We start from the raw sequence: 27,665 nt of genomic DNA, 5'->3' as shown, positions 1-27,665 counted from the left end.
GCTGTAATTACATTGGGAGCACAGTCACCCCCGGCTCTCCCGGGAAGGAAGCATGGGCTCCAGCAGCCAGCCTGGGTGTCTGAGGAGCTCGACCTCCTGAGGAACCCTGAGGAACTCTGCCTGTGGACTCGAGATGGATGCTTGGCCCAAACGCTCTGCGTGTATCCTTGCTCCTTCCCTCGTGAGGTAGCCTGGAGGGGCTGGGGTTGTCGTTGGCCCGTTTCATGAAGAGCACCCTCAGAAGTGAGATGGCCTCTAGGCTCTGGAGCTCTACCTGTCCCTCAAAAGGAGCGTGAGAGCTTCAAAGCAAAGGGTCTTATCAGGGAGGTGAGGAGGCTTGGGAGGTCCGAACAAGGCCTCGCAGGGCTTAGTAAATTGCACCTTGCATCTCTGTCTGGGGAAGAGGATCCTGTGGTCATAGTGGTCCCCATGAGTCTGGTCAACAATTCTGAATCCTGAGCTGGGTTAGCAATCTCTGTTCTCAAAGTGATAATTTATGTGATTGCAAATGAAAGTCATTAAAATATGGATATGAGATGGTCAGGGTGTGATGAGAATGGCTTTATTCAGTCATTAAGTCGTGTCCAACTCTTTTCGACCACATGGACTGCAGCACACAGGCCCCCCGACCCTTCACTGTCTCCTGGACTTTGCTCAGATTCATCTCCATTGAGTCGGTGATGCTAACTATCTCATCCTCTGCCGCTCCCTTCTCTTTTTGTTTTCCATCTTTCCCAGCATCAGGGTCTTTTCCAATGAGTCAACTCTTCTCATCAGATGGCCAAAGTATTGGAGTTTCAGCTTCAGCATCCGTCCTTCCAGTGAGTATTCAGGGTTGATTTCCTTTAGGATGGACTGGTTGGATCTCCTTGCAGTCCAAGGGACTCTCAAGAGTCTTCTCCAGCACCACAGTTCGAAGGCATCATTTCTTTATGGTCCAACTCTCATAACCATACAAGCCTACTGGAAAAACCATGGCTTTGACTATATGGACCTTTGTCAGCAAGAGATGAGATGATTATGATGAGAATGGCGATGACCATTTGTAAAGAAGAGCTGGTGGTCTCAGTTGGCCTGTCCGTGAGCAGCACTCCGGCAGCCTTTGTTGCGTCTCCTCTTTGGCCTCAGCCCCCGTGATCACCTCGTCCCTGCTGTGACTCCTGATTTCAGGTCTGTCTCCTTCTGGCCCACAACTCCTTGAAGACAGGGAGCACACGGGAGGAGCAGAGAATGGAAGTGACTTGCCCAAGACCACTCAGCAGGAAGGGGCAAAGCCAGAATTTAAATATGACCTTTGTGCTCAAAATTACTGTGCAGGAGAAAGAGAGGCTGGCCCTTCCCTCCGAGGCAGCCCAGAAACACGCTTTGCTCCAAGGTTTATTTCTTCAGTCTTGGGAACCCAGGGAGAAAAGAATATTCAAAAACTATTAGGGTGGCAGTGACCCATGGGGAAATGCAACCTGTTTAAATGTTATTTCACTTTTTAAAAAAGAATCTGGCTACTTCCTTAAATCTCAGTGCATTTATTGGACAAGTTCCACCTGATTTCATGTTTTAAAATTAAACAGCTGAGCAGAGAGGCTTTGCCCATAATAGCATCCTGGCACTTAGATCATAGACTGATCTCTGTATGTGAGCCCAAACTCAGCTGAGACTTGGAGATTCAAAAACTAATAATAAATTTCAAAAAATATGTATGTTTTACATAAACATATATATCTTATCTTTGTCATCTTTTCAGAAGATGACAGAAGATCCCCCAAGTAGGAGCATTATTCCTTCATAGGGCAGGGAAATCCAAACTCAAAAGGGGGAAAAGTGCAGACATTCGTCACCCCTATTCATACTTGGAATTCCTGGCCTATTGAAAAAAAATAGTGAGGCTACTTGCTTAGAAATAAAGTGACAGAGTTTGGGGTACAAATTTTTAATATCTTCTAGAAATACAAGTGAAAGTCACTCATTCTTGTCCAACTCTCTGCGACTCCATGGACTATACAGTCTAGGGAGTTCTCCAGGCCAGAATACCGGAGTGGGTAGCTTTTTCTCTTCTCCAGGGGATCTTCCCAACCCAGAAATCAAACTGGAGTCTCCTGCATTGCAGGCAGATGCTTCACCAACTGAGCTATGGGCTTCCCTAGTAGCTCAGATTGTAACGCATCTGCCTGCAGTGCAGGAGACCCAGGTTCAATCCCTGGGTTGGGAAGATCCTCTGGAGAAAGAAATAGCAACCCACTCCAGTATTCTTGGTTGGAGAATTTCATGGACAGAGGAGCCTGGTGGGCTACAGTCCATGGGGTCGCAAAGAGTTGGACACGACTGAGCAACTAACACACAGAGAAATACAAAGCTGGTGGTGACCGTGACTTGAATCTAGTCCATACAGATTCTCCAGCCTCAACCACAGAGAATACGACAAAGATAATGGAGATGGAGATACAGATAAAGATGCAGCTAAAGATACAGATTCAGGAACAGAGGGAGATGGGTATAGATGGATGTCCAGGGAAAGATACAGATACAGATGGAGACAGAAATGGAGGCGGATGCACATCAGAGACAGATACACATGGAAACGGAGTCAGGGGTGGAGGTGGCTTAGACATAGGCACAGATGCTGATGGAAATGACCATGTGCTCCCCAAGGGCTAACTCGGGCCCAAGCCCAGGATAGGTGTTCCTGCAGCATGCTTTGACCTAAACAGACAGGCCTGACCTCTGGCTGGCTGGATATCACATCTCAGTACTTTTCATTTTAAACTTCACAGAGAACCATAGGGTGGAGGCCAGGTGCAGGGAGCTTCTTGGTTGCCATGGCAGATGCTTCTGGAGCCCCTCCGAAGCTTGTTCTGGGGCCTAGAAGAGAGAGGTTTCCCTTTGCCGGCCCCTCCCCTCTGACTCGGAACTGCGGTGCATCTGCCCCCCAAGGCATTGGGCGGAGAGGAGGAGCTGATGCTACTATGAGTTCGCACCACCGGCCCTGAGCCCTTGCAGACCTCACCGTGGTCCTGTGTAGGTCTTCTCACCGCTCTGCAAGTGCCAGGGGTGAGGGCTGTGGTCTCGTTCCTGTGCAGCTTCTGTTGTGGTCTCCCCTAAGCTCTTTGCAGCTCAGCCATCAGATTGGAATTGGGAATGACAGATGGGGGGCTTCTGGCTTCTGCTCAAGGCTATTTTTATTACAGTATATGCCACTGAAATGCTGGACAGTTGTTCATCAACATCATTCAAACCCACACGCCGTTGGGGAACCTAGAACCCAGTACAGAACCTGGAATATCTTCAAGTGGGTTTGGCATTAGGCTCAGCTCTTGCTTTGTTCACACGGCTTTGCTGGGGGTACAGAGTGGAAGACTAGGAGATGTATTAAATATCTATCTGGTGCTGGGGATTCCACTAAGACCTTTGATAAATATCAATCCATTTCATCTTAGTATGAATGCTTTTCATTTTATAAACTAGGAAGCCAAACATGGAGAGGTTAATCAGTGCTATCATTCAGTTAATGAGAAGGCATTTGAACTCACATCCTTCTGACGACTCCTGACCCCGGGGCTGGTGACCTGTGGGGTCGCCAGGACCCCACACTCAGCAGATCCACAGGCTTGCCTGCTCTCCTGCTGCCATCTTGAAATTCCTGATCGCTTTTGACCTCGGGTTCAGAAGTTTCACTTTGCCCTCGGCCGGCCTTGCCTGAACTTGTGATATTTCTGTCACCATGTGCCACCTTCTTGCTCTGGTCGAGCTGGACCCTGACCATCAGGGACCCCGAGAGACGAGTGGGGAAGCCCAGAGGCTGTGTGATGACACGGGAGTCAGGTTGTCCTACCAGCCTCTTGCACACACTCCTTGTTGAAGTGGAGAAATTCCAGCCCAGGGCCAATCAAAGGACCAAAGCTCTGGTCTCTCACCTGTAAAATAAGCAGGGTCCCTAAAGGTGGAGATCTGGAGTGTAAATGGGACTGGGAATCACGATGGTGGACCCCATGGCAAAAACTAGGTGAACCAACAAATATGGAAACTTGAAGGTGTGGAGCCTACTTAACTTTAAGAGAAAGTGTGACTGCATCAGTGGGCAAGGCTGCTCCCTGTGAAAGGTGCGCAGGGCATGGACCCAACAAGGCGGTGCTGGCCGGTCCGTGGCGGCGGGGGTGGCGTGCAGAGCTGCCGCTTATCCTGCCTGCAGGGGGCGGCGGGCACCAGCCTGGGGCCTGTCCACACTGAACTGTCTCATCAGTCCCCCCAAAGCGGGCCATGTGAACCCTGTGTGCCCATGAAGACAGCAGACAGCTTGGTCCACCCACACCAGGAGGCACCCTAGTTTCCAGCCCCATGCTGGGCCCTAGCCTGGCCTCTTCCCTTTGGGGGTCTCTGTCTCTTCCTGTCTCTCCTTGGACGGGGACCTCGGACCCTGTAGGTATCACTGTCGTCAGATTCTCCTTGCCTACTTCATTCCAGTTCCAGAAGTCCACTCTTGGCCCCAAAGTGTTCTTGACCCCAAAGTGCTGTTGGCCCCAAAGTACTCTTGACCCCAAAGTGCTCTCGGCCCAAAGTGCTCTTGGCCCTTCTATGGGTCTGCCTGTTCTTCTCCCTGCTCACATGACTGACCCCCACCCCACCCCGGGCCCGGCTGGCACTCTCCCCTGCCCTTCAACCTCCTGCATGGCCACCTAGGTTGTCCTTGACCAGCCCCAGGACATTTGAATGATCCTTGTAGACCAGTCAATTTTGCCGGGGCTGTAGAGAAGGAAAAAAAAAAGTGCTGCGTGGAAGCAGTTTGCATCCAGGCTCAGGACGCAAGGCCATCTCTCCCAGCGGGTGAACAGTGAGAGGGTTAGCTGCAGGCTGCTTGCATCAGAAGCCCGGTTCTACTGTGCGACTTTGGGAGTTAATGAACTTCAAGAGCCTCAGTTTTTTCCATAGGAAAAATGGGCTGTTGTTGAGTGGGCCTCCTGGAACTAGAGTGAGGATCTGGTGGTGGCACGTGAAGCATGCTTTGAATAGAGCCTGTCAGAGAGTGTTACTAACCCCCGACTCCCCTCTGCCTCCATTTCCCCATCTGTGCTTGGGGTAACAGCACTGAACTTCCAGAGTGGTTCCAAGGGTGTCAGGCAAAGCAAAAAGTCACACAGCACCCTGCTGAGGGTTAAATCCCCACTGTCAAATGGGTCAGGCACTCATGTGGGGCTGAGGGGAGGCTGCTGGGAATTGGGGGGCATGGGGGACAGCACCGGGGCTGCATTTGCTGCAGCTGCGGCGTCCTCCTTGAATGAACCCCAGGAAGCAGCGTGTGGGAAAACAAACTTTTTGAAGTCTGACTAGACCGCTTCCACCGAAGCATAGGAGGCTGCTGTGGTCTGAGCCTAATGAGGCCTGAAGATGTCAACTGTGGGGGCTGTGGCTGGTGGGCAATATTTGGCATCCAGCTCCATTTGGCATGGCTGTATTTGTGCCATGGCGGGGGGAGGGGGGGAAATTAACTCACTGTTTCCCGCAGCAATGCACGTGTAGTTTTCCACTTAGCAGTTTCCAGAAGCCGCGGACAGAGTTGTTTTATCTGTGTGTCTGTCCATCCATTCAGCTAGTCAGTCCTCAGCAGACATTACTGAGATCTCACTCTGTTAGGGCAGCAAGATGACCCGGGGTGTGAAGCAGCCCCGAGCTGACCGTGTGTCCCTGGGCTGGTCATTTCGCCTCTCTGAGCCTCAGTGCTCCTACCTCTCGAAGGTGAGTCCTTATTTCTGACCTTGTAGGGCTGCTGGGAGGTGTGACTGAAACAGCACTGAGAAAGCGCTTGGACCGTGCATGCGGTGGGAGCTGCATAAACATCACCTGAGACCTTGTGCAGTCAGGGAGGGCTTCCTAGAGGCAGCAAAGTCTGAAATAGAACTTAAGAGATAGACACTCGTCCACCAATACATAGCCACAAAACAAAGCAGTGTGAGTGCCACAAATCGAAAGTTACAATAACCGATTATATTGAGACTTTAAGAATGTTTCCCCCACGTTAGTGGGTTTTTTACAAGGTCGTTTGAACCAATGACTGCATCAGCATCTAATTGTCCAGAATACCCACAAAAATCCATGATAATTGGCAGGAGGTTGTGACTATTAGAATTAAGTGTGTTTCTGAGCGTTTCTGGCTTATTCAAGGATTGTGGCATCTGAGACCCAATATTTATTTATCCCTGGGCTTAGCAGTTTTACTGTATACAAATGAACATGGATAAAATTCTCTTAACGTTTAAGTGGAAGGGTATCTATTCAAGAATAGCAAACATTTCTAAAAACAGTAAAAGAAACCAAAGAAGGGGAACTTGTTTAGAAGCTATTAAAACTTACCATAAAGTAGCTGCCCTCAGAAACAGTCTATCAGTGGGTGAATCAGCCTCTCCCCGAAGTAGACTCCGATGGACACACTTACACACGGACAGATAAGAATTAATGAGGAAGGTCTCTTATCAAGTCAGTGGGGAAAAATGTCACCGGCCGATTTGGTACTTCCAATGAGGGAAGAATTGTGCCCTGTTTTTGGTGAGGGACTAGATGTGAACACAGGGTAGTCTAGATTGAAGACATGTGCCCAAATAAAATTCAGACATATCAATGAAATTTAAGTTTAAAAGGGGGATTTCCCTGGCGGCCCAGTGATTAAGACTCGGTGCTCCCAATGCAGAGGGCAGGGATTTGATCCTTGGTTGGGGTATTAAGATCCCACATGCTGCACAGTATAGCCTAAAAAATAAAAAAATAATAATAAAAACTTTTTAATTTAAAGAAAGGTAAAAAATCCAAATATTGTAAGAAAAGATTTGGAGAATATTGTAAGGAATATTGTAAGAAAAGGAGAATACATACAGTCATTTAAGCAAGACAGGAAATTCAGAATTCATAAGAGACCATCTTGACGCATTTGATATATAAAACACAATTGCGTGTAAGACAAGAACGCTGAAGCTAAACTCAACAGATAAAACGGGTTGATGAGAAATGCAGCACTTCGACGAAGACAGGGTTATTACTGAGTGATAACTTGCCCTGAGGGGTTTCTAGACCGATCTTGTAAGGGGAAGAGGGGCAGACGGATAGGAGGTGGGTGGAGAATCTCAGAACAGCAGGGCTACCTGGTGGAAGCCAGTTATCTGGGGAAAGATGCTCTGTCTCCAGGCAGCAGGGAGATGCGAGGGAAGGGGAGGACTTTGCCGTTGTCTACTAGCCCATCAAAGAGACTTAAATAAGGGTGAGATGGGAAGAGAAAGAGAGAGAGGAAACCTTTTCTCAGTGACCTTCTAGAAAGGGTGTGAGAGGAGTCGGCGAGCATCCCCCGTGCTCGCGGTGGGATGAGCCCACTAGCAACATCCGATGCCAGGGAAGACCCGCGTTCTGCAGTCCCAATCCTGCTGATCCTCCCGGAGCCGTGAAGGCAGCAGGTTCTCTTGGCAGACACGTCCCTTCCATCCAGCAGGGCTGATGGGGACAAAGACAAACACGACGGGGAGCAAGGTGGACGCCCATACACAGGGCTCTGCAGGAGGCCACTCACTCCAGGGGGCCTCGGGCAGCCGTGGAGCGGGCTGTTCTCAGTCGACACGAAGGCGCTTCCACTTTGTGTTAAGTGAGGAAAGAAACAGACAGGGACAGCCACCCCCGTGTTGACGTTTGTGTGTGCACACGTGTGAGCTTGTGCTTCCCTGGTGGCCCAGTGGTAAAGAATCCGCCTGCCCCTGCAGGAGACACAAGAGCCATGAGTTCGATCCCTGGGTTGGGAAGATGCCCTGGAGGAGGAAATGGCAACTCACTCCAGTATTCTTGCCTGGAGAATCCCATGCACAGAGGAGCCTGGTGGGCTACAGTCCACGGGGTCGCAAAGAGTCAGACATGACTGAGCAACACACACACACACACACACATGTGATCTCATAGAAAGATCCAGAGGGTCCTTGCTGGGATGTTTGTTTTGGCTTGCTTATCTGAGAGTGGGTGGTGGGAAGCTAGATGGGCAGGGTCGGGGGGACAGTGAATTCTATAAAAGGTGCAGAAAGGGAGGGAAGGGGGGGACAAGCGTAAAGGTCAGCCCAGTCCCACTCGCCGGCTCACCTACCACTGTGGTCACGGCAGGGCAGCGGGATTGCAGACTCTTTATCTTTCTCTTCTTGTATGTGTGAGCATCACTTGGGTTTCCACAATGCCCAAGTGTGATTGATAAAACCAGAAATTAAGCAGCAAAGCTATTTTCATTGAGTGAAAAAAATGACTGTGCCGTGTGTCAGAGCTCCAAGGAGAGACGCAGAGGATTGAAATTAAACCCTATATTGATAGAAAGCGACAGAGACTATCACAGAAAGAAGACAAAATAGAAAAGAGAAGAAAGGGCTGGAGCATGGCAGGGCTAACGGGAAGCCTGGTGGTGACCCGTGAGGGGTCCCTGTTCCCTGGGAAGGCGTGTCGCAGCGAGCAGGGCATGAAGGAGCCCCGGGCCATGCTGGACACGTGGAATACATACAGTAGCGTCATTGCTCACTGTTACATCTCTGTGGAGACAGCACGTGTGGTACTCACTGTCACTTCAGGCGTGTCCAACTCTTTGCAACCCCGTGGACTGTAGCCCACCAGGCTCCTTTGTCCTTGGGAGTCTCCGGGCAAGAATGCCAGAGTGGGCTGCCCTGCCTTCCTCCAGGGGATCAACCCAGGTCTCTTACGTCTCCTGCATTGGCAGGCGGGTTCTTTACCACGAGCACCACCTGGGAAGCTGGAGACAGCCTATGACAAGGCCCACCTGCTTGAGATGCAGGGAACAGAGAGTAGGTTACCTTGTGATGGTGAGGCCGGGAGCCGCCTGGGGCAGGGAGGCCGCTGAGACGAGGCCGGTGGGGTTCGCTGCCTCCTCTGCAGCAGGAGGACAAAAACAGAGGGTGGTGTTCCCGCAAGCCAGGGGCCGGGGCTAGCAGGGACCAGAGCAGGAGCAGAGGCAGCCTCCACTGGAGACACCCTGGAGGCAGAGGGAGAAATAACCCTGAGTTCTCCAACCTTTGCCTGTAAAGGTCCGTCTAGTCAAAGCTATGGTGTTTCCAGTGGTCATGTATGAATGTGAGAGTTGGACCGTAAAGAAAGCTGAGCGCCGAAGAATTGATGCTTTTGAACTGTGGTGTTGGAGAAGACTCTTGAGAGTCCCTTGGACTGCAAGGAGATCCAACCAGTCCATCCTAAAGGAAATCAGTCCTAAATATTCATTGGAAGAACTGATGCTGAAGCTGAACCTCCAATCCTTTGGCCACCTGATGCAAAGAACTGACTGACTCATTGGAAAAGACTGATGCTGGGAGGGATTGAGGGCTGGAAGAGAAGGGGACAACAGAGGATGAGATGGTTGGATGGCATCACTGACTCAATGGACAAGAGTTTGAGTAAATTCCGGAAGTTGGTGATGGACAGGGAGGCCTGGCCTGCTACAGTCCCTGGGGTCGCAAAGAGTCGGACACGACTGAGCGACTGAACTGAACTGAACTGAACTGAACTCTCGCTCCTTCCACCCTCCGGCCTCCCACCAGAGCCTCCCACCAGAGCCTCCCATTGGCTGAACCCAACAGGAAGTGGGCTGGGAAGTGGACAGGCTGGAAAAAGGCCGGGGCTCCTGGGGCTCAGAGTAGAGCAGGTCAGAGGATGGACTCGGAGGAAGATAGGAGGCTGGTGGCACAGCCAGGAAAACCCTTCCAAGTCTACTCTGCTCATTCGCCCCAACAGGAGGACTCTGAGGCAGACCCCACGGGGAGGACATCCTCACCATTCCCATCTCACAGATGGGAACCACGAGGCTTCAGGAGGGCTGGATAAGCCCCCAGGAAAAGGCTTTGCTGGCTGGGGATGGCTGTGTAAGCCAGGCAGAGAAAACAGCCTTGCGAGGAGGCCAGGAAAGCCAGGTTCTCCTCTTGGCCATGATCCCGTCAGGCTCTGGGAGAAGGTTCGGCCTTCCCACCCTAAGGGACTGTGTCCTGGGGGCCCCGGGAGAGGCTGTGTCTCAGGAGGGCACCCCGACCGTGTGCATGGAGCCAGAGGAGAGGGGAGGAGGCCCTGGCCCAGGCCTGCCTCTCCCCATCACAGACTCCATCCAGGCAGTGCTATTGTTGCTTCAGGCACCGTGAGATGACCTCCCTCCAAACACCCCTTTCTTCCTCCTTCTTTTTTTTCTTCTTAATTGCCACGACGAGAATAATCCCAGCCTGTCTTTTCTTTCACCCTTGACGCTGAGTTTAATGTAATAGACTGTAGAGCGGTGCCTCTGATCTTTAAAGGCCATGTTTATTTGCCTTATTAGTGTCAGCGTGATGTCTGCAGACAGTGCGGGGACGTCTTGTGAAGCGGGGTTTAACCATTGCTCTGATGAGGTCCGTGGCCTTGATGTGTTCAGAGCCCCAGGTCGAGACAGGGACGCGGATACCAAGCCTGCCCTTCCTGAGGGCTTTGTGGCATCCCACCTGAGTGTGGGGCTGGCCAGCGAACTTAACCGGAGGAAGGGGACTGAGGCTGCCCCTGCCGAAGGTTCCAGAGTCCTGGCCGAGAGAGTTCTGCGGGAAGCCTGAGGCTGCACGGAGGGCCGGCGCTCCCAGCTGTCAGCGCTCCTGTGTGTGTGGCGGCCCCCGCCCCGTCCCCTGTACCTCAGTTAGCACATCGGCCAGGCAGGCTGAGGCTGAATCTGATGGGCCCTGGTTTCCTGATACAGGCCAGCTCCAGGGCCCCAGAGAGGAGACGTGCCTGGGAAATGCAGCCTGGTCAGGGAGTCCCAGCTCAGGGCCTTTGCATATGCTGCTGTCATTTCCAGATGCCCACGTGGACTGGCTCCTGGGTGCACTCCAGCCTCTGTCCCAATGTCCCCTCGCTGAGAGAGGCCGCTCTGCCTGAGATGGCCCCCCAGCTCCCCACTGCTCCTTTGTCCTTATTCCCAGGGCGCAGTGCACCGCCTCTATGCTCCTCTGTTTATTCTTGTTCACCTGCTCCTGCAGGCCATCAGTCAGCTCCTGGGGTGGGGAGCGCTGCAGGGAAGGTTCCTGCTTCCGGGTGGCCAAGGCAGAGATGCCACACGTTGTTCCCCAGGCCTCTCTGTCGTGGGTCGTCCTCTCTTGGGGTGCCCTTAGGGGAAAAAGGAAGGGGGACATAGAAGGAGTGAATGGAGGAGAGATTGGCTCATACAGATGTGGACAGACAGAGAGACCGAGAGAGGCAAGGACAGAGCTGCATGTGCGGGGAGACCCGCAGGGACCTAGGGAGACAGAGATACCCATGGAGAGAAAGAGACAGAATTCCAGGTGCAGTAAGAGAACTGGAGGTCCATGTCCAGAGGGACAGAGAAACGGGCTCTGGGGCATCTCTGCAGACCCAGCACAGGCGCACCTGGCAGAGGCTGGAGGTGACTCTGGGGGCTGGGAGGCAGGCGCCGGCAAGGCCAGGCAAGGGCTTCAACTGCCTGTTTTCTCACGGAGCTGAAAGATCGAGCGTCTCCCCTTCGCTGTGTCTGGAATCCCAGTGTCAGCCGTCTGCCGCTCCCCCAGACACTCAGACGCAGAAAATTCAGATGCGCCTCGGCCTGGCCCATTTCCAGGTGAGAATCTGTCCTCGGGAGAAAATGTCCTTAATGGGGAGGAAAACCGAACTGACATCACCCTGGGGTCCAATCGCACGTTCTTCTTTAGCCGGTCCTGGCAGGTGGCACCCGGCTGTTGCAGACATGGGACGCCCCCACGTGGGCAGCGGAATGGGCCCCAGAGGTTCATTCCTGGGCTTCCTCTGAAGGACACTGGGAGGGGCAGACTGGTGTCTTTAAAAGAGAAAAGTTGCGTCATGTTCTGAGATCAGCCCAGGAGCAGGTCCTGGGATCCAGGAGACGCAACGAGGGCATCAACGGGCACCAGGGACGACTTTCCAGGCAGGCAGTGGCCGGGAGAGCATCTCGAGGGCTCCTCCAGGCACTCGTCAAACAGCCCCTGTGCGCCTGGAGGCAGTCTCTCCGAGGCATCTCCTTGTCCCTGCCTCAGAGGCCAGGGCAGGGCCAGGCATGGAGCAGGGACCCAGTGATGTGTGTTATATGAGCCGGATGGAAGGAGGGTGGGAAGGAAGGAAGGAAGAGAGGGAGACAGGGAGGGAGGAAATGAAGGACAGATGGACAGGTGGGTGGCAGATGATGGAAGGATGGATGGAGGGATGGAAGGAAGGGTGGATGGACAGTCACTGAGAGAAACAGAGGGGAAGTGTGCTCCAAGAGGGCCGGGGGTGTCCAACCAAAAACAAACCCGGAATCCCATAAGGAAAGGCTCACTGGTCCCCAGCCTGAACCACGGGACTGGTTCCTCCCCAGAACCCCGCCCCCCAGACTCCAACCTCACCTACCAGCCTGGTACCCACCCTCAGGCTTCCCAAGGACCTGAGAGAAAGTGCTCCCTCCTCCCCTCCTCCCAGGACCCACTCAGGCCTGAGTTCACCTCCTTTTCCATGTTATTCACACCATGCGAGGGGCAGCACCCTCGACTGATGGGCACGGGCAGGTGTGGCTGTCCTTTAGAGAATGTGCAACCCAACCCCACACCTCTGCAGGGCCGGGACCCCAGGGGTGGGAGCTTTCCCTCCAAACCCGAGCCTGTCCCCAGAGGCGCTCTTGTCGATGACTGCAGGGCCTCGGCCAACCTGTTTGTGGTCCCGGAACCTCTGCTTCATTCTTCCTTTTTCATGGCGGATTCTCACACCTCCCTCCAGGCTGCAGGTGAGGTGAGAGGCTGAAGGCGGAGCCGACGGCACTATTTCTGGAACACGGGGGCACTCGGGGGATCGTAGCCGCTGCTACCTCTGCAGGAAGAAGGGGAAGGTCGAGGGCTGTGGGATCCGATGGGCCTGGGTCCAGCTGCTTCTCCACCCGCTCGCTCTGGGTTTTTGTGAGCAAGTCACTTAACCTCTCTGAGCCCTGATTTTCTAGTCTCTAAAATGGGACCCTCTCTGGTAAGAGAAAGCACTTTGAAAAAGCAGGGCATGGGCACAGGTGTGAGTTGCAGGCCTTTGGAAAAAATAATTTTGCACCAGCTTAGTTCTAGGGGTGAGATGTGCATGAGGGTCACATTCTCCGTTCCTAAGGCTTGGAGCTTAGGGTGTCCACGCGTAGCCAAACCAGGACATTGGCCAGAGCCAGGGACCACAAGGCTAGTGCCAGGGAGGCTGGCAGACCCCCGGGGTGTGGGGTAGCCAGAAGGAGACATAGAGCAGGGGTGGCCAGTCCTGCCTGTGGGGTGAGAGTCCTGGGACTGGGTCACACCTACGTGCTTGGGAGAAGCCCAGATCCCAGGCTAGCCTTCCCTCCCCGCCTGCCCGCCCAGCCCACAGACCTGTGTGGTTGGAACCATCAATTCTGCATGCTTGCTGGATGACGCACCTTCCCTGAGAATGGCTTAGCTCATACTTTTCAAGCGCTTAAAGGCATCTTGTCATTATTTAACTCTCAAATGGGATTCTTAGGAATTGGAGAAATAACGTTCTGCCAATTTCCACCCGCTTGGGTTTCCTTGCCTGGAGAGCCAAATGCACAAAGTGATTCCAGGGCACCCGTGGGTAGAGGCGGAGGAACAGGGCTCCTCTGCAGAGACAGGGTGTTCGGGAGGCGGGGACGCGGCCAGCTCCTCACTGCACTTTGACTGCCGTTTGTTGCCATTATGGAAACAGTCTGGGCGTCACCGATTCACATCAGCACACTTTCCCCTGTATGCTCGGCTGGGAGCAGGGAACACAGAGGTGAGGGCCGCGGTCTTGCAGCTTTTACAGGGTCACAGGGCCTGGGAGACAGATCCACGGGCAGCAAGCCCGAGGCCCAGACCAGCCCTGACTTAACAAGCAAGGTTCCTACCCAGGGCAGTGAGGGAAGGCGGATTTTCAGTGCATGCAGCAGCCCGTGGGGGGAAAATAAAACTTGACTCTGGATCACTCATAAAACAAAACCCCAAGACAGCGTCAGTGATGGGGGCCCCCTGGGCAGGGAGATATGTCTGCAGCTTCCCAGGGTGGAGGGAAACCAGACACCAGCCAGCACTCGCCTCCCGGGAGCTGATGTCCTAGAGCGAGACAGACAATAAATCGGCAAGACGCATGTGCAATGTCAGGTAGCAATACGCACCGTGGACCACAGCCAAGCACGAGAGTCACCGGGAGGGGGGTGGGGTGGGGTGTTCTCCTGCCTGAGGGGACGTTTGAGCAGAGCCTGGAATGCAGTGAGGAGTCAGTCTACGTGGGCATCGGGAAGGATAATGGCATGTGCAAAGGCCCTGGTCACCCTGGCTGGCCGTATGGGCAGGGCCTCATTCTTTGAGCCCTGTGACTCAGTGACTTGCGACAATACGTAGGAAAGGCTCAAACTCACCAAGTCTTGGTGTCCCAAGTGTTCACTAAGGTCAGTCATGAAGCTTTGTGGTTGGCTGTGGTCTCCAGCCCCTTCAGAGGTAAGGCTGAGACCCGCTGACCCAAGTGTGCGCATGTGTGTTCAGCTGCTGCAGTCGTGTCCGACTCTGTGCAACCCTGTGGACTGGAGCCCACCAGGCTCCTCAGTCCATGGGATTCTCCAGGCAGGAATGCTGGAATGGGTTGCCATGCCCTCCTCCAGGGGACCTTCTTGACCCAGGGATTGAACCCACATCTCCGTGTTAATATTTATTATAAACTGTTGATATCATATGTTAGTTACCACTATATAAGTGCTCAGTCATGTCCGACTCTTTGCGACCCTGTGGACTTGAGCCCGCCAGGCTCCTCCATCCATGGGATTGTCCAGGCAAGAATGCTGGAGTGGGTTTCCATTTCCTTCTCCAGGCGATCTCCCCCACCTAGGGATTGAACCCAGGTCTCTTGTGTCTCCTGTGTTGGCAGGCGGGTTCTTTTCCACTAGCACCACTTGGGAAGCCTGCTGACCCAAGACCCCACCAGGAATCCTATTGTGAGCTGAGCCTAACTGGCTCAAGGCCTTAGAAAACAGAGACGCTCTGAACAGGCAGGAACTTGCCAGGGCTTAGAGGTAAACTTCCTGGTGCCAGTCAAAGGCCAGACCCTTACTGGGAGCGTACAGGGTTTGGACAACCCAGCCCTGCTGAGCTAACCCCTTACTGCACCCATCATCACCTACCCTCTGCTTCCAGGAGGGGTGGGCGGGGAACAGAGAGGGAGGAAGGAACTGACTCCCTCCAGGGCCAGGGGCTGTGCTAGAAGGTTCGGGTTTGGCACTTCATTTAACCTTTGTGACCACCCCAAGTGGAAGGGCCAGGTACGGAAGGGACACCTGAAGTCTACTAAGTTGAGCAGCCAGCTTCTGGTCACACAGCCTGTGGCGTCAGCCTGTCCCCACGCCCTGTCCACGTAAGCATGATGTGGACCATGGATGCTCTCTTGGAAAGATTGCTTTAGCCACGGGGGCGTCTGTGGGAGCTTGGCTCCAGGGAAGACGTGGTCCTCCCCCAGGCTGGCCACCAGCTCAGCCAGGAAAGTGCCTGGCAGGGGTGGGGAGTTCTGCAGGGGGCTCACTCAACCGCACAGCCTTTGCTGAGCCATCACCTTCTCAGGCTGTTGCCACGGCCCCGGTTCACCCTCTCCCAGGGAGCCTGGCACACGGGCTCGGGTGCCCACCCAGTGTGGACACCTGGCTGCCTCCTCTGCACGCTGAGAGCCTGTCTGGAAGCCTGTCTGTCCTGCCACCTCCCCGGGGCTGCAGGGACAGACATGCTGCTGCAGACCGCCTGCTCTCTGCTCCCACCTCACTCACCGGCTGCATTCTGAAGAAGTCTCTGGTGCTTGGAGGGGCGAGGGGCTGGATCTGTCTTGTCTCCTCGACTGTAGGCAGGAGTGGGGACGATTCTACCATCCACCCTGCAGCTGTCTGCCTAAAACCGCCCAGAGCAGCCTGGATAGAGAAATACTGCCCTGGGGGCCAGGAGACCGCAGTTAGAGTTAGCTGCTTGGCTGCTCAGCTGCTGTGTGACCTTGGACAAGTGACTGCCCTTCTCTGAGCCTGTGTCCTTTGCATAGGAGGGGTGTGGTCAGAAACCTGGAGGTCTTGAGGGCCCTCTTGGCTCGTGCAGTGGGGTTGAGTGCTGACAGCTTATGTGGGGTGTCAGAATACCTGGGATGGTGTCTGGATGAGAACTGTATCATTCATTCAGGCACTTGTTCAACTGGCATCTACCAGTGCTCACTGCATGGGGTGTGTTGGGCCAGAGGGTTGCCCAGATGCTGTCCCAGCCATCGAGGAGCATTCAGGTGGATCCAGGGGCCGGAAAATCCACTTACAGTGGAGCAAGTGTCACAGGGGGCTGTGGGCACGCAGAAGAGCGGCAAGGGGACCCACGAGGGAGGGACTGTGGCCTTCCTGTGTCCTGTCTGCTCCCGCTGGAGCCTCTGCCATGAGGAAGGGTCCCCTCTCGGAGCCTCGCCTCTCTCCTTGCAGAACGGGTACTGACAGCGTCCTCCCTGTGAGCCTTCCCAGGCCCTGCTCTCGTTAGGGACTTCGATTCTAGGGAAACGTCGGCGGCCATTCAGAGGGTGATTGGCATGACGTAGGAGAAGAGGAAACTAGTCTATGTTGATGGGACACAGAGCATCTGGGTGTCTGGCTGACACGCCTGCAGGTTCTATCAGCTGGGAAAACAAGGGCCACGTGGGTGTGAACGAGTGGCGCGTCTCACCCCCCATGGCAGGCCCCGTCCTTGCACGTGGCTGATGCATACAGGGTGCCTGGAGTTGGGGGACAGGGTGCTTCCTGGGGAGACGGCATGCTCCCCACCCCCGCCCCCAGAAGGAATTAGGCCAGGCTCACCTCCTGCCCCTAGCCTGACCAGGAAGGGGAGATTTCTGATTCACACGGAGCCATGGCCTCCTTCTCTGGGTGGTCTCCCTGTTGACTGCCTCCCCCCACCACCCACCCACACAGTCACACTTGCAGACACATGTTGGAGAATCTTTTCTTTCACACCATCCCTTCTGGAAAGTAGTGGCGAGAATGTGGGGGGTTACATATGGTGGGGCTAAATTCCTTGGGCTCAGAGCCAGACCACTCTGTGTGGGGTTCACACTCAGCTCCCCCACGGGTTACCTTGCTTCTCTGGGCCTCAGTCTTTCACTCTGTGAAATGGGTTGGTGCCTCATTCTTGCCTCTTAGTGGGGTTGGGAGGATTAAGCGAGCTAATCCAACCAAAGCACTGAGCGTGGAACTTGACCTATGGGGGAATAATTATTGATGATTATTTATGGATGACGATTGATGACCATTATTCTCATTATTGCCACCTGATATCACAAGCAGGTTAAGTCTCAGAGATATTGGTTGACTTGTCCAAGGTTCAGGAAGGATGGAGGCCTGCCTGGACCTTGAAATGTCAATGCAGAGCAGGTCATGGGTTCTCCCGCTGAGGAATGTGAGGCCAGGCCCCTGCAGAAACCCAGCGGCAGGTATGGGAGAGTGTGTCTTTAAGGATACAGTTTGGAAACGGAAATCTGTAGGTTACTGGATTATCTATTCAGTTTTGTCATTGAATCAACCTTTGTTCTGTATTCCATGAACTTTTTGCCTCAAAAAAAAGTCAATGGAATGTCCCCAAATTCATGACTCCAAGCATTTCTTTGATGTTTATTGAGATAGGGAGTTGTGTTCAAAATATCTTATTTCCTACTCAGTTTTTGTACTTTGTATTGAAATATTCCTCTGAACATTTAAAATAGAATTTCCTTCCAGATCGCCCATATCTCATCTGCTAATGTCTCTTTACATTCTTTTCCTCTTTAAAAATGTTCAATATATCATCTGGGCTACCTTTAATAGAAGCTGGGTAGAGTCAACAGTTACTCAAAAAATCAATTTAGACTGTCAGATTCTATAACCTGGGAATTGGCATGTAAAAATGTGACCATCTTATGCCAGGACCCCCTAAGAATAAATGAAGACTCTTGCTTTTAAATTACTGAGTTCTAAGAGTTTATAGGATCCAAGAATATACTTTCTAAAAGCCATGCAGGAGCTTAAAGCCCCTGGGACTTAATCCCAGGGAAGGGGCAGAGGGGTTTACATTAGAAATAACAGCCCGTTTCCAAAACGCACAGCACGTAGTGGGCACTCAGTGTTTTTAGAAAGGCTTTTAAAGAGTCCATCCTGACCAATGACCCATCAGTACCGCCACCTGCGCCGGATGGAATATTACAGAGCAGGCGGGAAACGCTGACCCTGCAACTGTAAAGTCAGATCGGAATGTGGGCTCATGTAAAGCCCGTATAGAAACACGCTCTCTTGTGGACAAGGACTGAACAGGTTCACTGGGATAAAGTGAACTGGTTGCTGGTTGAACTGGAAGATTCTTTTCCTGTTATTGATTCCAAGAAGAGTGGAGAGAGTGTCAGCTTATCAGGAAGGACATTTTATCGGCTGTGGATCGTTACACTTCAGGAATTTTCCTAAGGATGGATTCCAGGTCACGATGGTTGCCTAACCTGGCCCAGCCCCCACCAGGCTTTGATGCCAAGCCTCAGTCCCCAACAACGCTGTGGCTCCCACCCCCCACCTCAAGCATTCTTCCAGCTCCTCTGCTCCCCCCGCCACTCCTGCTGGGAATTCCTGGCCACACCCCCCAACCACCCGTAATGAGGCAGCTGAGGAACTGGGAAGCTCTCAGGAGCTGCGTGGTCTGGTCGGCAGCAAGTCACTTGTGCCGTTATCTGTCTCGTTCTATTTGGGCGCCTCCTATTTGAAATGACACTCTGGGCTTTGGAGGGGCCTGGCGTCCTCCCAAATCGATGGGCTCCCCGGGAGATGGTATGCATCTGTGAGCTTCACCCTGGGCAGCGGGGGAGAGGAGCTGGACACAGCAGGGCCTGTCCCCAGGGAGCGACTGGCCTGGCCCGCTGTCAGACGAGCTTGTGTGTCCTTCCCAACAAATCCAGAGCGACATGGGCTACCCCCCCAGCCTCTCCAAAGCCCCCCTCCATCAGGGCCACCAGACTCACCGTGGCCTTGGCAGGTACGCCCGGCTGAGAGGTGCAGAGAGGCTGCAAGGGCAGGGTCCTCGAGATCGAGGCCTGTGTGTCAAGGTGAGCAAGCGGGCGGCTTCGGCCGTGCCCAGTGAGCCCTGCCCCCCTCAGGACAGTGCCCAGGGATACATCCAGCAACACGACCCTCATTTAGCCCGATGGCTGTAACCCAGTTTGAAAGACCCCATAGCTGGGAACAGAGTCATTGCAAAGGTGTTCCCCTCTCTGCCTTGGGTCATCTTCCCACTCCCAGAAATAAAACCAACGGAACCATCCAGAGAGCTGGGGGCTGGAAGGAGCTGATGCCGAGTTGAAAACCAGAGTCTCTCACTTTGTCCTTTACGTGAGCCGGGCAGGGGCCTCCACCTGCGTGCATCTCAGTGTCTTCATTTGTGGGGTGAGGGTCGCTGGTGGGAATGAAGGTCAGATGAGGTCGTAAACCCAGCATCTTTATCCTGGACCTGGAGCAGCCTCAGCCCCGTGGCCGGTCCAGGCAGAGGTCCCCGTGCAGCATGGTGTCTCCTCGACGCCGGGCCTCGCCGCTCCACAGCCTCTGCCTGAGACCCGGGCTTTCGCTGCTTCGCCGCCGCCGCGCGGAGCAAACAACTCCCTACCGCACCTGGGTGGGGCTGATAGTCAGGGAAGCTTCTGGAAAAACACTCCTGCTTTGTCCTTGCCCTCTTTCTCCCCTTCCCTTCTTGGTTCCTGCCAGTTCCCCCGCCGGCCCTCCTCAGACCCGCAGGCACACGTAGAGTGTTTGCTAGGTTCCCTGGGAGCCCCCCTCCCCACCCCCACCTCCCCTGGTTTCCCCAGGAGCCCCCGACACTCCCCCGGGTTCTCTGGGGCCCCCAGCACCTCTGCTCAGGTTCCCCTGGAGCCCCTGGTGCCACACTGCTGCCCCTGGCCCCACCTCCCCTGGTTTCCCTGGGAGCCCCCGACACTCCCCTGGGTTCTCTGGGATCCCTGGTGTCTCTGCTCAGGTTCCCTGGGAGCCCCCGACACTCCCCTGGTTTCTCTGGGGCCCCTGGCGCCTCTGCTCAGGTTCCCCGGGAGCCCCCCAACACTCCCCCTGGGTTCTCTGGGGCCCCCGGTGCCTCTGTTCAGGTTCCCTGGGAGCCCCCTGACAATCTCCCGGGCTCTCTGGGGTCCCCGGCACCTCTGCTCAGGTTCCCCGGGAGCCCCTGGTGCCACACTGCCGCCACCCCGGCCCCACCTCCCATGGTTTGTTTCCCCAGGAGCCCCCGACACTCCCCTGGGTTCTCTGGGACCCCCAGAGCCTCTGCTCAGGTTCCCTGGGAGCCTCTGGCACCACACTGCCACCCACCCTGGCCCCAGGCTTTGAGAGCTCCTGGCACCTTTCCAGGCTCCAGGCTCCTCTGTGGCCCCAAATCCAAGGTCCTTTTCCTGGATGTTGGACTCCCAGAGCCAGGTACCCTGCCCTGCTCCTCACTAGACATGGCAGGAGCATTGCTCATTCAGAGTGGACCCTGGAACAGCCCAGAACAGGCTCCTGGTGGGCCCCTGCTAAGCTGGGTGTAAGCCCTTTGCCGCTGGTCCGTGAGGAGGTCTCGGGACGGGCAGGGTCCAGGAACAGTGGCTCGGGCAGCGCCTGCTGGCTGGTGGGTGTGGAGTTCCCAGCATCTGAACAGGAAGCATAGTCGCGCTGGCACCCCGCCACTGAACCCCCCACCCCTTCCCTCCACGCTCAGCACGAAGCCAGCACAGAACAGGCGCTCAAGAAAAGTGCACTGGAAGGAACTCTTGAGCCGAAGGAATCACATGTCTCAGGGATTCTGAAAGATAAGACAGGTTCATTCAAAGGGAAGTGGTCCTCACTGTGGAGTAAGCGGATGCAGCCGGTCAGGAGCCAGCTCGAGCAGACCGTCCTGCACGCAGCCTGGCAGGGTGGCCTGGTCCCAGGCCCTGCACCACTTTCCATCCCTAAGGTGTTGGCAGAGCTGCAGGTGGGGCTACGGAAGCAGGCCCTGGGGCCAGGCCCTGCCCAGCGCAGCTCCGTTCTAGAAAGATCCGCTGACAAGCTTCACAGCACCTAACACAGGCGGGCACAGAGCACCCACAGAGACGTGGCAGGGTGGCTAGAAACCACATGTGGGAGAGCTGGCTGGGAGAGGCACTCCTGGTGCAGACACGTCCTGGATGGAGAGGTGGGCACTGGCACGTGATCATGAGTGCTGGCATGGAAAACCGGGGGCCCCCTGCTAAGGGGCTGGCCGGAAACACTGCCTGCGCTTACGCTTGGGCTCAAAACATGGAGGCAACCTGAATGTCCATCAACAGACGAATGGATGAAGAAGAGGTGGTGTTTATATACAACGGAATATCACTCGGCCATAAAAAAGAATGAAATAATGCCATTTGCAGCAACATGGATGGAGATGATCATACTAAGTGAAGTAAGTCAGACAAAGACAAATACCGTACGATTCCATTTACACGTGAAATCTAAAGTGTGACACAAACGAACTTCTCTCTGAAGCAGAAGCAGACGCACAGAAATGGAGTACAGACGTGTGGCTGCCAGTGAGGAGAGGAGACGGGGGATGAAGCAGAAGCAGACGCACAGAAATGGAGTACGGACGTGTGGCTGCCAGTGAGGAGAGGAGACGGGGGACGGCATGGGATTTGGGGTTAGCAAACACAAGCCGTTATATACAGGATGGGTAGACAACACGGTCCCACTGCAAAGCATAGGGAACTGTATCCAACATCCGGGGTAAGTCAGAGTGGAAAAGAACACGAAAAAGTATACAGAAGTGAAAATGTTAGTCGCTCAGTCGTGTCCGACCCTCTGCGACCCCATGGACTGTAGCCTGCCGGTCTCCTCTGCCCATGGAATTCTCCAGGCAAGAACACTGAAGTGGGTAGCCTTTCCCTTCTCCAGGGGATCTTCCTGATGCAGGGATCCAACTCAGGTCTCCTGCATTACTGGCGGGTTCTTTACCATCTGAGCCACCAGGGAAGACAATGAGTCATGTTGCTGGACAGCAGAAATTAACACAACACTGCCAATCAACTATACTTCAATAAAAGAGATTTTTAAAAAAAAGACTAGTCTTGAGTTAAGGAGAAGCTTTAAACCGGGGAGAAAACCCACAGGAAATACTGAGAGGATTCCAGAGTGGGGGTGGGCTGCGGGCAGCGTGTGAAAGCTGACACCGCAGAGAGCATCGCCTGCCAGGCTCTGCGAGAGGGAGAGATGGAGTCAGAAAGTCCAGCCACACGGGGTGAGTGCCCGGTCCTGTGAAGCCCCCAGGGACGGGAGTGCATGTCTGGACACAGCCTGGGGTGGAGCAGAGGAAGCAACTTGAGCCAATAGCCTGGGCTTAAACTGAGCTTCCTGTAGGTGCCGTGAGATCCTGCGCAAGGCAGGTGATATGGCTTGAGCCTCAGTTTTCCCACCTGTAAAATGGGAAGGCGTGCTCCTGGTCCAATGAGGTCATCCTGTCCTAGCGAGGTTGAGCTCCGCCCTGGGTGTGGTGTCCAGAACGTGTGAGTCCCCAAGTCTATTAATCTCCCCCCAGGACGCCTTTCCCATTGGAGGGAGACCACAGTCTCAGAGCCTCAGGGCAACATGACTGGCGTCTCCCCCACCACTGCTGTCATGCCCTGTCAAGGGCACGCTGAGATCCCTTCCAGCGGCTCACCCACCTAGCTGGCACCTGACTCTACATTTCACACTCAAAATCTCAAGCCACATCATGGAATTTTCTAGAATGACTTGACCAGTCTATCAGCGGCTTGGGCAGATCTTTCCCTCGATGATTCCACGAGGATGTATTTGTCTGCCCTGGGTGACAGATCAAAGCCTCATCTTACAAGGGCCCCTGGGGTTGTCGGTTCCTTAGAACCCCGGGGTGGTGGCCCCTCACCATCCATCCCTTCTCATCTCACATCAGCAGGGTGGTCAGCTGGGAAACCGTCCTAACACACAATGCCCCCTCTGTTGGGAGGGAGGTGGGGAGGTCCCTGGAGACCAGAGTTGAGTTCTGGCTGTGCCATGGATCCCCAGGGGACTCTGCACACGTCCCTTCCCAGCTGGGCCTCAGGCCCCTGGCACGGCCCTGAGGTCTGTCCAGGGGCTTTGCGCAGTGACCATGCAGAGGCGGTGCTGGTCCTGAGTCCTGATCACCAGGGCACAGGAGGTGAGTCCAATCCGGCCAGAGAGAGGTCCACACAAGCGCGGTGTGGGGTCAGCACCCCTCAGGTGGCCCCGGGACCGTGAGTCCACCTCACGGGCCCCCCTCCCACCATGTCCAGTCTCATCGTGGGTGTCTGAGGTCTGTGCTGTTGGTCCCTTTTACAGATAAACAAACCGAGTCTCACCAAGGTCCAGGCCTTGCTCAAGACCACAAGCTTGCCGGTGGCACCAGCCACACAGGGGGGCCCCCTTCCCACCTGCGTGGTTTTCCAAGGTAGCCAAGGAGATCCTCGAAGCCGGGGACTCACCTGTGGGGGAGGGGCGGGAGCTGAACACATGTCCTTGCCAATGAAATAATTATAGACTATGAAAACGGCTCGATTAAATAATTTTTTTTAAAAGTGCATATGTACAAACACTTAGCAATTAAGCAGCCAATTTACAAATAGCAATTTTCCAACTGCACTTGCCTTTCATATATCTATTTGCCCGAAGTAGAGTCTATTTTTATGCAAAAGTTTTAATTTGAACAAATCTAGATGGGATGATGACTTTTGAGTTACAGTCAGAAGAACCTGGAGACGGTCTTAGCACTGGGGAAGGTCAGGGTGTAGGTTGGGAGGAAGCCTGGCCCAGAGGAGACCCTGGCTGGGCACTGTTCCCCCCCTCCTCTCTTCTTCCCCCTCTCCCCCCCACCCTCCTTTTTCCCTCTTCCCCTCACTCCTGTTCTCCCTTCTGGACATGCTCAGCTCTCACAGGAATTTTGACCATCCTGAGATGAATCGGGGAGTCTCCCCTCAACAGGCAAGTCCAGGGGGCACTTGTTGGCTGGTGTTCAGACATCAGGCAAATCTGATCGGTTTCTATGGGAAACTTGCCCAGAGATGGATACTTGCTCACTGTAGGTCACACAGCCTTCCTGTTCTGGTGCCTGGTGGCACTGCAGGAGGCGACGGCATTAGGTTCAGGGTTGGTACCCTGGGGCTGTGGGGAGCTTAGAGAAGAATCAGGAATGGAAAGCATTTAATTGAGTCATCCGTGCCTCAAGCTTGGTGAGCTCATAATAGAGATACCGCACTCCAGGTACCAAGAGACGGGGACCTGCCCTGTGCATCATCCGGCGTCTGGGGTGACCCCAGGCAGTTCTGATTTCCATCTCTGGTTTGCATACTGAGCGATGCTTATTTCTGGCAGCACCTGGACCCACAGGAAGAGGCAGGGACCACGCAGCACTTCACTTTCCACTTTCCTTTCTTGGAATAAATCTTCTCAACACGGACACCATCCCTGCTGGACTTGTTCTTCTTGTATTTCTTTGAGAAGCAGGTGGTCTGAGGAAAGAATGAAGTGAAATCTGGACACTCGTGTGGCCCCCAGGAAACAAGGTCTGCCTGGGTGAGGGTTTCCTCAAGGAAACCGGCCTCAGGGCAGGCAGGCCAGGAGGCAGGTAACAGGCAGCGTTGCTTCAGGAGAAGGGCACGTGACCACGGCCTTTTCCATTCACAGGGGCCCCAGGGACTCTGATTGCATCCCTCTGGTGCCTGAAGGGGAAACCGATGCCCAACCCTGAGGGTGTGCCTGAAGCTCACACCCAGTAGCAGCAAGGGGGCACAGCCCAGACCCCGACCACTAGACCCCTCATTCCCAGTTAGCCCAATACCACAGTACCTCTCGACCTCAGGGGTCTCAGGACTCCCCAGCTGGTGCCAGGTGAGGGGTGGCCCAGGCTGTGGGCACAGGGAAAATGTGCTTCTCTGAACTCTCCCATTTTCCAGCCCCACTGCATCCTGCAGGCTTGGTTGGGTGCTGGTGAGCAAGCCTCAGGTTTGTCCTGACTCCCAGTCCAGTCCTAAGCCACCCCGGGGGCCATACCTGATCTGAGCAGTATCTCCCATGCCACGCAGGTCACCCTCCACCGCCTCCCACCATCTAACGCTTCACCTGCCCCTGCTCAAGCGATTCCACCCCCCTGGGCACACATCCTGCCTTCCTTTCTGCTCCTCCCCCGTCCCTCAGTCACTCCAGTCCTCCTAAAATAGCAGTGATGACGAGCTCCTCCCGGCTGCTTCGAGACACTGTCTAACACGCTTCACCTGGTCATTCTGCTCATCCCCCCGAGACGGCGCGTTCCAGACGGGGACGCTGACCCGACCACAGAGCCCCGCTCACACCCTGCAGAGCTCGCCACAGCCTCAGTATGTGTCCAGACCAGCGAGCCCGGTAGAAATAGGAGGCAAGTCACCTGTGGATTGTCATGAAAAAGTAGAAACAGGTGACTTGAAAAGCCCTGGAGGCACCTGGAAAGTATATTTCTAAGGCAGAGAAGCTAGTCTGAAAAGGCTACAGACGGCATGATCCCAATACCGTACGTGATATTCTGGGAAAGGCAGAACTATGGAGACAGTGAAAGGATCAGTGGTTACGGGGCTGGGACGGGGAGGGAGGGTGCCCAGGTGGGCCCAGGGTAATTTAGGCGGTGACGCTGCTCTCTGTGACACTACGGTGGTGGGTCCTTGTCGCCGCACATTTGTCCATAGAATGTACCAGCCAAGAGCGGCCCCTGTGTGAGCTGTAGACTCTGGGTGACAATGCTGTCATCAGAGTGGGCGCGGCAGCTGAACACACGTGCTGCTCTGGCAGGGAGAGGAGATTACGCATGCGTGGGGCCCGAAGACCCGGGGAACCTCGGTACCTTCCTCTCCATTTAGCTCTGAACCTAAAAGTCCTCTTAAAAAATTATTCATGAAAGAAACGGGTGTGATGCATCTTAGTAATAGATTTTATTTAGTTCGGTATATCCAAAATACTATGTCAACAGGCAAGCAATATGGGGCTTCCCCAGTGGCTCAGCGGTGAAGAATCCGCCTACAATGCAGGAGCCACAGGAGACGTGGGTTTGATCCCTGGGTCGGGAAGATCCCCTGGACAAGGGCACGGCGACTCACTGCAGTATTCTTGCCTGGGAAATCCCACGGATGGAGGAGCCTGGCGGGCCACAGTCCATAGGGTTGCAAAGAGTCGGACACGACTGAAGCGACTTGGTACAGAAACCAATATGACATTATAATGAAATCTTTTGCATTCTTTCGATCTACTAAATGGTGCCTGTAATGCAGGGCAGGTCCAGGCTCTCTGTGGCGTCTGGGGCCATTCACGCCTGGTCCGTCCACCTCTTCAGTCCCTGGCCCTGTCATCTGTCTCGTGATCCATGGTAGCCCCTCTGGCTACTCACCCTGCTTCTCATGGTACCCCAGACCTGGCTCAAATGCTCACTCGGGGAAGGAGAAGTAACACCTCCCAAAGACTGTTGCTGTTTCTGTGTGTGCTCAGTCACGTCCGACTCTTGGCCATCCCATGGACTGAGGCCCACCGGGCTCCTCTGTCCATGGGATTTCCCAGGCAAGAATACTAGAATGGGTTGCCATTTCCTCCTCCAGGAACCCTCAAAGATACCACATCCTAATCCTTGAAGCCTGTGGATACGTCACATGGCAAGGGGGACTTTGCAGGTGTGCTAAGATGGACAGACAGCAGGGAGTTCCCTGGTGGTCCAGTGGTTAGGTCACTTTCACCGCCAGGGGCCCAGGTTCAATCTCTGACCCAAAAACAAAGATCCCACAAGCCAAGTGGCTTGGACAAAAAAAGAATGTGGGGAGATTATCCTGGATGATCTGTGTGAGCCTTGTGTAATCCCAAGGGTCTTCATCATAGGAGTAAGAGAGAACTTGTACTGTAGTTGAAGGCAATTTGACTATGGAAGCGGAGACTGGAGGCATCTATTTTGAAGATGGAGGTGGGGCCATGAGCCCAGGAGTGCAGGAGGCCTCTGGAAGCTGGAAAAGACAAAGAAATGGATTGCCCCCACCCCGAACCTTCCAGCAGGTGTTCCAAGGCATCAAGATGCCTTGATTTTAGCCCAGAAAACCATTTTGGACTTTTGATCTCCTGAGCTGCATAATAATCGATGTGTCTTGTTGTAAGTCTCTAACTTTCTGGTAATTTGTTACAGCAGCTACTGGAAATTCATTCACCGCCCCCACCTTGGGGATCACCAGCTACCCAGTCAGCACTGGCCGCCTCCTCCTCTGATCCCATTATCCACTGGGACCCCCTCAAGGACAATAGGAGATGAAGAGGGCCTGGGTGGAGTGCTGGTGGTGTTGGGGTGAAATGTAAATAATTCAGGAGGAAGAGTTGACAAGATGGGAGATCTGTGGATTGGCTGGGCAGTGAAGATTGCTGGGAGAAATATCAATAACCTCAGATATGCAGATGACACCACCCTTATGGCAGAAAGTGAAAAAGAACTAAAGAGCCTCTTGATGAAAGTGAAAGAGGAGAGTGTAAAAGTTGGCTTAGAACTCAACATTTAGAAAACTAAGATCATGGCATCTGGTCCCAGCACTTCATGGCAAATAGATGGGGAAACAATGGAAACAGTGACAGGCTTTATGCTTTGGGGGCTTCAAAATCACTGCAGATG

General features: G+C 54.2%; 1 protein-coding gene and 2 long non-coding RNA genes across 5 annotated transcripts in view; 1 reads left to right on the top strand and 2 right to left on the bottom strand.

The window, feature by feature from the left end:
* The window catches only part of SORCS2 (sortilin related VPS10 domain containing receptor 2), a 497,183-nt gene that overhangs the window by 274,285 nt on the left and 195,233 nt on the right, over window positions 1–27,665 (top strand). The window lies entirely within an intron of this gene.
* On the bottom strand, window positions 3,126–8,696 carry LOC147370209 (uncharacterized). The gene is made up of 5 exons (XR_015166073.1): window positions 8,557–8,696; window positions 6,340–6,416; window positions 5,716–5,875; window positions 5,483–5,615; window positions 3,126–3,908 (listed from the first exon to the last, which is right to left on the bottom strand). It is a non-coding gene; the product is annotated as an uncharacterized LOC147370209 (long non-coding RNA).
* On the bottom strand, window positions 23,560–25,390 carry LOC147370208 (uncharacterized). Its single transcript, XR_015166023.1, has 2 exons — window positions 25,276–25,390; window positions 23,560–24,513 (listed from the first exon to the last, which is right to left on the bottom strand). It is a non-coding gene; the product is annotated as an uncharacterized LOC147370208 (long non-coding RNA).

The sequence above is a fragment of the Bos grunniens genome, chromosome 6, assembly GCF_055505025.1.
Source record: "Bos grunniens cultivar Pamir isolate PY7600 chromosome 6, Bosgru_T2T1.0, whole genome shotgun sequence".
In the NCBI taxonomy this organism is placed as follows: Eukaryota; Metazoa; Chordata; class Mammalia; order Artiodactyla; family Bovidae; genus Bos; species Bos grunniens.
This window is presented reverse-complemented; position numbering and strand designations above follow the sequence as displayed.